We start from the raw sequence: 8,954 nt of genomic DNA, 5'->3' as shown, positions 1-8,954 counted from the left end.
TGTGGAGTATTTATTTTTCCGGGAATTCAGTACCCCATGGATGTGTATGGGTATACAAACATGGGACTACTGAGAAGTGTAATGTACTTGCAACGACGCACCTACGCTCAGGTAAGAAGGTAAGTTACCATAATGAGTTGCCCTATGGTTAAAGTGTGGCAACGGCGCCTATGCGTGGCTCGGCGCTTAATGATGAGCTGGCCTCCATATAGCAATATATGGAGTATACACTGTGATAAAACTGTCATATGTGAATTGCATCATTGGGAAATTGGGCTGTGATGGATTTTTCTGCAGGTACACTAACCTCGAAAACGTATGTGTAGCTGACGACTAGCAAAATACCGTGAGAGTCGTAAGTATGCCACCGATATAGAACGTTATTGCCACAGTAAGTTGGCAAACTCGTGAGGACGTATAAGACGAGCATGCATCCTGATTGTTGCATCTTGTTTGTCACCTATACATCCAAAATGCTTCTCTTCTCTTTATTCCAGTAACCATTGATTGTAGATAATGTAGTGTAATGTTGAATTATGAACTTTGATTAAATAGTTGTCCTCCGTTCTTTAGGTAATATGTTTAGGTGTTATATGTGCTTGCTCTGGTACTCGATGTGCCGATAGAAGGTTGGTGACCTATTTGCCTAAAACCAAATCTAGGCCATGTTCTTAATTAGTGAACCATGACCCAAATTTGAATTTTTCATTATCACTCCATGCCCCTGTTTGATTAGCGCAAGCTGATGTCTCCATTCCAGTTTGCCTGTTCTTGAAGATCGCAATGTTGTTTTATCAACCCAACCTAGGAAAGTTATGCCTCATTGTTTTCCTTAGTTTGATGCCTTTGGTTTCCCCATATCTATCAAAGGCATACCAACTTAATCTTATGATTGTTTTCCCTCCGTATCTAATAGATATTAATCCTTGACCTTGTAATTTTTGCGATGGGCATAGAAATATGCTTGGGCTGAAATAACAGTCTGCCATCGTACTTCTTTCATCAAGTTTAGGTTATGGCCATACCTTGTTTATTTCATCGGGCCATGCTCTATTTATCTCTCTACTTGTAATTATTTTTACAGGTGGAGTATCTCTTTGTATATTGTCATCCTGACTCAGTCCATTTGTGTCTTGTGAGATTTCTTATTGGTTACGTCTGATAATGGCGTCATGACTAAAACTGACGGTGCCGCGACGAAACCGAGGGCCTTCTATGTGTGCGCACACATGGTTGTGCTACTTGGCACGCGCTGATATCACGGTTAGTAGTTGTAATCCATTATGAGACTACATCAATGTGTTATCTTGGCACAATCTAGTTTTAACATGTGAGATCCATTATTGGTACTGTTCGGTAATGGTGTCATGATTAAGAACTCATGGTGCCGCAGCGAAATTGAGAGCCTCCTGTGAATGCGCACACATGATTGTGCGACTTGTCGGATGCTGGTATCAAGGTCTCTAGTCATGATCCATTATGGAACTACACTGATATGTTATCTTCTGTACCCTACTTCCTTGAAATAATTTATGTTGTTTGCGAAGTGATCAAGCAACATCTATCATATCTGTTGGATCAAAAAGGCATACCACTTTCATGTGTGGTTTCTTGACTTTGATAGTGACTACTCATACAAGTTCCCTTTACGTCCTTTGTGTAAAGGTGAAGCCTTGGAGCTTTTTAGTGTTGGAAAATAACTGATTAGCTCTCAAAATAGAGATCTGCTTCCCCTGCCACTGAAATGCAGGAGTTTGTTCATTCGCTCTTTTATTCAATCCATGTATTCCCTAACCAAGTCGGTTCATCTTGTATAGAAGAAACGGATGAACAACCAGACCAAATGAATTTCTACCCAAGTGCATAATCTCCTGTTAACAAAAGTGAACTCTCAACCCTTGGCGACCTGCTCAATGTCAAATGTAGTACAACAAGTTGGTTTTACTAACTTGTAACTACCCAATGAACAAAGGTTGAGTTTAGAAATCGTTTTATCGATTTGCCTGAACTCACTTTGGTTCAACCCACTTAAGAAAGTACTTACACAGATCAAGTTAAGTCGACTAATAACCACCTAATTATCGCTCTAGTCATGCTTCGATTGTATCACGTGTGCTTTTCCAGCATGTGTGATCAAGTCGAGCCATGATTAGTGCGCGATAAAATGGATTGGTTGCAAAGGCAGCATTTACAGATCCCTCCGCTGGTGATTTTTCAAGTCTTTATCATTTTTATGGACTTGGATTTTCTGGCTAACACGAATTAACTGTGATGTTATTCGACATTCACACCCGTCTCGTGTGCTATAAACTTATCGTGACCACTTGTTGGTAAACCTCCTTCTGTGTGTTACCCAAGAGGTTGCATCTGGTTCTGTTTGGGTAAAATCGCGTATTTGCCGCTCGCTCAACAAACTCAGATAGTACAGTGTCATTAGAAAAAGCAAACTGCACACATGGAACCTTATGTGTTCTTCTGGCAGACAGCGTCTCTATTGGTGGATATCTCTGAATTAGTTTAAGGCGATACATGTTATGTCCACTAGAGAAACAACATTATGAGACACTCGCCTTTGTTTGGAACTGCCTTTGTTGTCACTGATATGGACAGAGTTACATGCTTCTCTACTCTTAGAAGTCTTTCGTTCCGAATCTCGGGACGAGATTCTTTTAAGGGGGGAGGGTTGTAACACCCTAGGTGTTTATATTCCGCTCGACAACGAGTATGGATTTAAGCATGTAATATTAGTGGGTAAAACGGATGCTAAAATTTTAATCATCTTCGCCTATCGCGATTTTAATATCGCATCTGTTCCGTCTGTCGCGAGTTCGACATCATTTTTATCTATTCGGGCTCGTCCTAAATTTTCGTAATATTCGGAACATCGTCATTCCGGAAATCGGTGCGTCCGATGATTATTTAAAATTTATCGCTCGCGCGAATACGAATTCGGAAGCCCGACCCACTCGGATGATTTTATCCCGAACAAATTAATTTGGACTCAACGACTAAAATGTTCGGGGCAAAATAATCTGAATCGTGTATTGTCCGAGAAAAATCGTGCGCGAGGATATGATCCAATTTATCCTTCAGCACGCTGTTTTGACGACGAAATCGCGTATACATTAGTGGATCTGGTTTCGGCTAATTTCGGTCGGATCATGCAGAGCAGATTAAAATACCGAAGCCGAACTCGTTTTAATCTGGTCCGTTTACACCGTGCCCAGACTAGTCACGAAAATTATCCAAACGAGGTTTAGCCAGAACCATCTAAATTGTTGTTTATCTGATTTTTCCGTTTCTTGATTCGGAAAATGAAGTGTGTACCTGGTTGCCGTATAGCGCGTCGACTCTTTGTTCATCGCTAAAAATCATGATCTAAAACATCTGCAATTTTATTCATAAAATAAACAGAAAATGGGGAAAAATCTGAGAAAAATTCCAGCTGCTTTCTCTCCGATTTTTTTCACCGCCCATGACATGCTTTACTACACTCCCGTGCATCTCTTGTTCCTGCTTACCACGAGATGAAAATACCCCTGCTGCTTTCCAGCCTTTCGTAAGTACTATATGGAGAAATGGTCAAAAGAACAAATAAAAGGTGAATGCGATAGGAAAAGAGAGGTTCTCCTGATATTTTTCTTCTTCGGCTGCCTTATCCTCTTCTTCTTCCAGCCATCGTCTACATCCGTCGCTGGATTTTTTTTCCCCTGCGCCGCTCATCTGCTGTTCTTATCCCATGCCGCCGTTCGCTGGCCGCGTGTACTCTGGGGTCGTCGTGCTGGCCGCCTCCCTCGTCTTCTCCTCAGGCCCTCCCGCGCTCTCCCTGCCTTCTGCACGCGCGCAGCTCGCCCCAGATCCTCCCAGCCATGACGCGCGCTTCCCTGTGCCCCGCGTTCCTTCTCTGCACTGCTTCCTCTGCTCCATCTTCAAGCACGCCGCGCTCCAAATCGCCTGCTGTTCCTCTTCCCCAGCCATGGCCGCGCCTGGCTCGCCGGCGTTCAGGCCGCGGCTTCCTCCTCCAACTCCGGTCGGCCAAGAGCCTAGCTGCCCCCTTGCTTCTCTCCCTCCATTTCCCAGCAGCGCCCTGTCCCTGTCGAAGCCCTTCTATGGCGCGCGTGGATTTCTCCTCCTCCATCCCCAGCTAGCCTGCGAGCTCCTCCCTCCTCCCTGCATCCATGGATCTCGGCGCCCATCTCCATGGCTCGCCCTGCGTTTAGCCGCCGCGCCCGGTTCCGAGTCCCTTTCCTGGCCGAGTTCCCTGCTCCATCTCTGCCCTCTGCCGGCGCTCCAGCTCCTCCATCCATGGCCATGCCTGCTGCTCGTCGGTGCTCGCCGCGGGAGACGGCGCTTGGTCGTCTAACCTTCCTGCTCCTCCCTGCTGTCGTGTCCCTGGCTCCTGCTCCACTCGTTGCGTGCGGCTGCGCGCTGCCCAGATGGCCGTCTGTCCTTCCGTGTCACGCCTAGCTCCAGCTCGGTCTCTGCTCGATGCCCAGCGTCACGCAGCACGGCTCGGCCCGACGGCATAGAGTGTCTCGTCATCGCCGGACTTGTCTCGCCGACCATCGTGGAGTTGTTATTTCCTGCTACGCCGTGACATCGTCGAGCTCCGGTGTTTAGTGTCGAGGTCGCTGCGTCGTTGTCGCTCTGACTTCCGTGTCCTCACGCGGTATGCGGCGGTTGTGTTCACATCCGCGGCATCAGCATCCCCATCGCCGTTGAACTCCCAGACATGTTCCTCTCTGTTCGCTTGTCCTCAGTTCCGGTCTGATCTCGCGCGCGTGATTTTGAAACTCAGCGCGATCGTCGTGTCGCGATGTGTGCCGATATTCTCTACCGGCAGACCTCACCATCAACCATGTTCAAGTAATTGCTGGCCCCTCAGACCCGGCCATTGTTTGCCGCGGAACCACTGTTGGATTAATTTTTAGCTTCCCTCGCGCGGCTCTTTGGAGATAATCTCCTCACCGGCTGTCGCTCCCAATCTTCAGCTCATCGACTCACCGTCGTGTTTCTTGTTTTCCCTCGTCGGTCGGCCTCGCCGTGGCTAAGTATGTCCGTCGTGTTATGTGCTTCGGTCTTTGGTCGCTGCCTCTTGCTCACCATCCCCTATTCGATCTCGTCGTCAAGCTTCGCCTCAGCCTTAGCTCGTTGGTCACGCTCGTCAGATGTGCGACCGAGGACTTCAGCTGAAGGCCGTCGTCAGGCAACTACCAAGTCGAGTTGTGATGTGGTGAGCCGATTCACTATTTTTATTATCGGTTTTATGATCGTAAAATAAGACACTTCGTATACGTATACGATTAAGTTAGAAATACTAGTAATGCGAGGTGTGCACTTGGTAATTATGGATTGATTCGTTATTATGTCGTTAGGGTGTGTGATATTAGGGAGTCGATGATAGGAGGGAAATTCTAGCCGTTGGGCGATGACGGGAAGGACGTTGTTCATCGCGTGCTTAATGTTTGATGGATAGTATGAACTGAAATCATCGCCGTTCTCACGAATTTTGTATCGACTAGTAATAGTGACTAGTAATAGTACACTGGTACGCTAGTTTTTATTATTAGTTCAAGGCTTGGATTAATTAGTTATATTAGTTACGTCAGTTCTCTGGATGGTAGTAACCGTGCGTTGTGGTTGTATTAATTGTTTATTAAAATGCTTCATCGTATATAGTGTATTGGTTTATATAAATATATACATATGAGATGTGTAGGTGATGAGTAGGATAGGTTTAGTGTTCTAATTAATTAGCTGATAAGTTGTGTTTAGGCTAATTATATTAAATATGTATTGTTTGTTATTTCATGATGTTTGCGTTAGAGTCGGTTAATCTAGAGAAGCGTACTTATTGCGCTCAGTCGTACATCGATAACTAGTGTTTTAGTATAAAATTATACAACGCCTCGCCACTAGGTGTTTAATGCGCTATCGTATAACACTATTTAGATTTGTGCTATTTCTGTTAATATGCATTCATGTGCATCGTGCATTTCATTCAGGTGCGATAATTAATCACGTGATGCGGAAGATGACTCAAGTCGACCCCAAGCGCGGGCTACTCCGCATGGAGATGCTGATGAATGAACCTGCCTGATCAAGTGTTAGGAAAAGGATGATCGTCAAGTGATCGATGTCTAACAAACACTAACCTAGTGTTTCTTCCAGGCAAGCCCCGGTGCATTTGCCCCTTCCTTGTGTTTTAAATGCTTTTTCACCTTATCTGATGCATTAGGTGATAGGAGTTGTGTGATAAACAATTGATGCATTACCATTCCTTGGAAACTCCTTAATCCCAGTTTTATAAAAAGAACTGATAATGCTTAGCCCTGCTTAGAAACTGAAAAATCATTTGTTTTCAAAAAGAATGATTGTGGAACATTGGTTATGGGCCTTTCGTTTCAAAAATCAAAGCAAACTTATGGTGATGATTCCACTTCGGCCGGAGTGGGTTCATCATTTGGAAAAGAGTACCCCTGCCGGGTACCAAAAATGGGAAAATGGTTTGAATACATCTAGACCAGACGCTGAGCAGATGTGGTCGCCCGTCTGTGTCAATTAAGGATCGTTCGATGTAGGCCTGTTGTGGTGGAGACCTTGCAACTAGCCACATGCTCCGGTAAGCCTGAACCCGGCTATTCCATACGTGAAAAGACAACCGCGCACTGGGCGTGGGAGATGGTGGGAGTAGCGTGTACCCTCCTGGCTAGAGGCTGGATGGAGGAGTACTGTGCTCCCGGGTAGCGCGGACCGGTTCACGTCGTGGAGGATCCGTGGGAACGGTTGACATATGCAAGGGTTAAGTGCTACATATGTCGTGTGGTTAGGGATCCCCAGCTGGGTATAATCGATTCAAATCGTCGTTGCTCCTCGGTCATGGAGACTCTACCCTCCGACCACTCATCGTAGTTGACAAGTGAAATATGAATTGGCTAAAAGAAAGCTAGACCAGGACAAGTGGATGCTCTAGATTAGGCATATCTAGATTCAGGAAAAATACTAAACTTGTGAAGTAAAATTTTGGCATAAGGATTTACTACTAGTAAGCTCTTCTGCAAAACAGAGTCTTTGATTCTTGATAAGCCACACCTTGAATCCCTCTAGCCAGCATACCCTTGAGAGTCTTTTCTTTAGTCGGGTAAGTCTTGCTGAGTAATTCCATACTCAGGGTTTTATTCCCTGTTGTTTTTCAGGTTATAGTTTTGTGCTGTTGTTGATGGTGTTAAGTGCCGGTGGGCTTGGTCTTCTTATAAGTCTAAGTAATTCTTCTATACTTCTTATTGAGGATGGTCACATGAGCTAGCATATATTTCAAACTTACAAATAATTTATAACATCTCAAAGTTATTCCTTTGAACCACTTTTGTAATCACTCCGATAAATACAATGTAAACTTGTTGTAACTTGTAAAATTTGGTAATAAGATTTTCCGCTGCAAAATGTTGGTGTGTGATTTGTGTTTACTTAGTCTTGCGATCCTGGTTGTAAGTGGTTTATCTGGGGTCCTTGGGACACTCGGACGGATCCTGTTAAGTTATCTGGTGCACATGCATAGCTGTCTGAGGTCTTTGAGACAAGGACAGGTGCATGTGGGCCCAATAACTTGGGAGGTTCTGCCACAGTCCCTAGGCCGACGAGTGAATGTCGCCGCGTGCCTCAGCCTAGATGGGTCGAGCGCGAGGCCGAGCGCGAAGGGGGGAAGCGAGGTAGCCGGAGACTGGCGTGAGAGAGGTGAGAATCCCGTGGCCTTCGTGTTCGTCCCGCGCCCAGGTCGGGTGCGCTTGCAGTAGGGGGTTACAAGCGTCCACGCGGGAGAGGGAGCGAGCGGCCTCACGCGAGCGCCTGTCTCGTCCTCGTCCCCGCGCGGCCAACCCTCTCTAAGAGGGCCCTGGTCCTTCCTTCTATAGGCGTAAGGAGAGGATCCAGGTGTATAATGGCGGGTGTAGCAGAGTGCTACATGTCTAGCGGAGGAGAGCTAGTGCCCTAAGTACATGCCGTCGTGGCAGCCGGAGAGATTTTGGCACCCTGCTGGTGTGATGTCGTGGCCGTCGGAGGAGCGATGGAGCCTGGCGGAGGGACAGCTGTCGGAGCTGTTGAGTCCTTGCTGACGTCCTTTTGCTTTCGTAAGGGGGCTGAGAGCCGCCGTCGTCACAGAGTATGCGGGGCGCCATCATTGCCTATCTGGCGGAGCGAGTCAGATGGGACGCCGGTCTTGTTCCCCGTGGCCCGAGTCAGTTCGGAGTAGGGTGATGATGGCGCCTCCTGTTGTCGTGGCTGGTCTGCGCCCTAGGTTGGGCGACGTGGAAGCTCCTCCGAAGTCGAGGTCGAGTCTGCCTTCCATGGCCGAGGTCGAGTCTGAGCCCCTGGTTCGGGCGAGGCGGAGATCGCCGGCTGATGCCGGGGCGAAGTCCGAGCCCTGGGGTCGGGCGAAGCGGAGTTCGTCGTCTTCTGGGGCCGAGCCCGAGTCCGAGCCCTGGGTCGGGCGGAGCGGAGATTGCCGGCTGATGCCGGGGCGGAGTCCGAGCCCTGGGGTCGGGCGAAGCGGAGTTCGTCGTCTTCTGGGGCCGAGCCCGAGTCTGAGCCCTGGGTCGGGCGGAGCGGAGTTCGCCGTCTTCCGGGGCTTAGCCCGAGTTCGAGCCCTGGGTCGGGCGGAGCGGAGTTCGCCGTCTTCCGGGGCTTAGCCCGAGTCCGAGCCCTGGGTCGGGCGGAGCGGAGTTCGCCGTCTTCCGGGGCTTAGCTTGAGTCCGAGCCCTGGGTCGGGCGGAGCGGAGTTCGCCGTCTTCCGGGGCTTAGCCCGAGTCCGAGCCCTGGGTCGGGCGGAGCGGAGTTTCCTATGGTGCCTACGGCCGGGCCTGACTGCCTGTCAGCCTTACTCTGTCAAGTGGCACCGCAGTCGGAGCGGCGCAGGCGACGCTGTCTTTCTGCCAGGCCGGTCAGGGGAGCGGCGAAGT

The 8,954-nt window shown here is 48.3% G+C and overlaps 1 long non-coding RNA gene across 1 annotated transcript; it reads left to right on the top strand.

The window, feature by feature from the left end:
- The first annotated feature begins 3,636 nt into the window (after positions 1–3,636).
- Positions 3,637–6,700, top strand: LOC100272695 (uncharacterized). The gene is made up of 2 exons (NR_159987.1): positions 3,637–5,233; positions 6,006–6,700. It is a non-coding gene; the product is annotated as an uncharacterized lncRNA (long non-coding RNA).
- Positions 6,701–8,954: the final 2,254 nt, after the last annotated feature.

Source organism: Zea mays, chromosome 8, assembly GCF_902167145.1.
Source record: "Zea mays cultivar B73 chromosome 8, Zm-B73-REFERENCE-NAM-5.0, whole genome shotgun sequence".
NCBI lineage: Eukaryota > Viridiplantae > Streptophyta > Magnoliopsida > Poales > Poaceae > Zea > Zea mays.
This window is presented reverse-complemented; position numbering and strand designations above follow the sequence as displayed.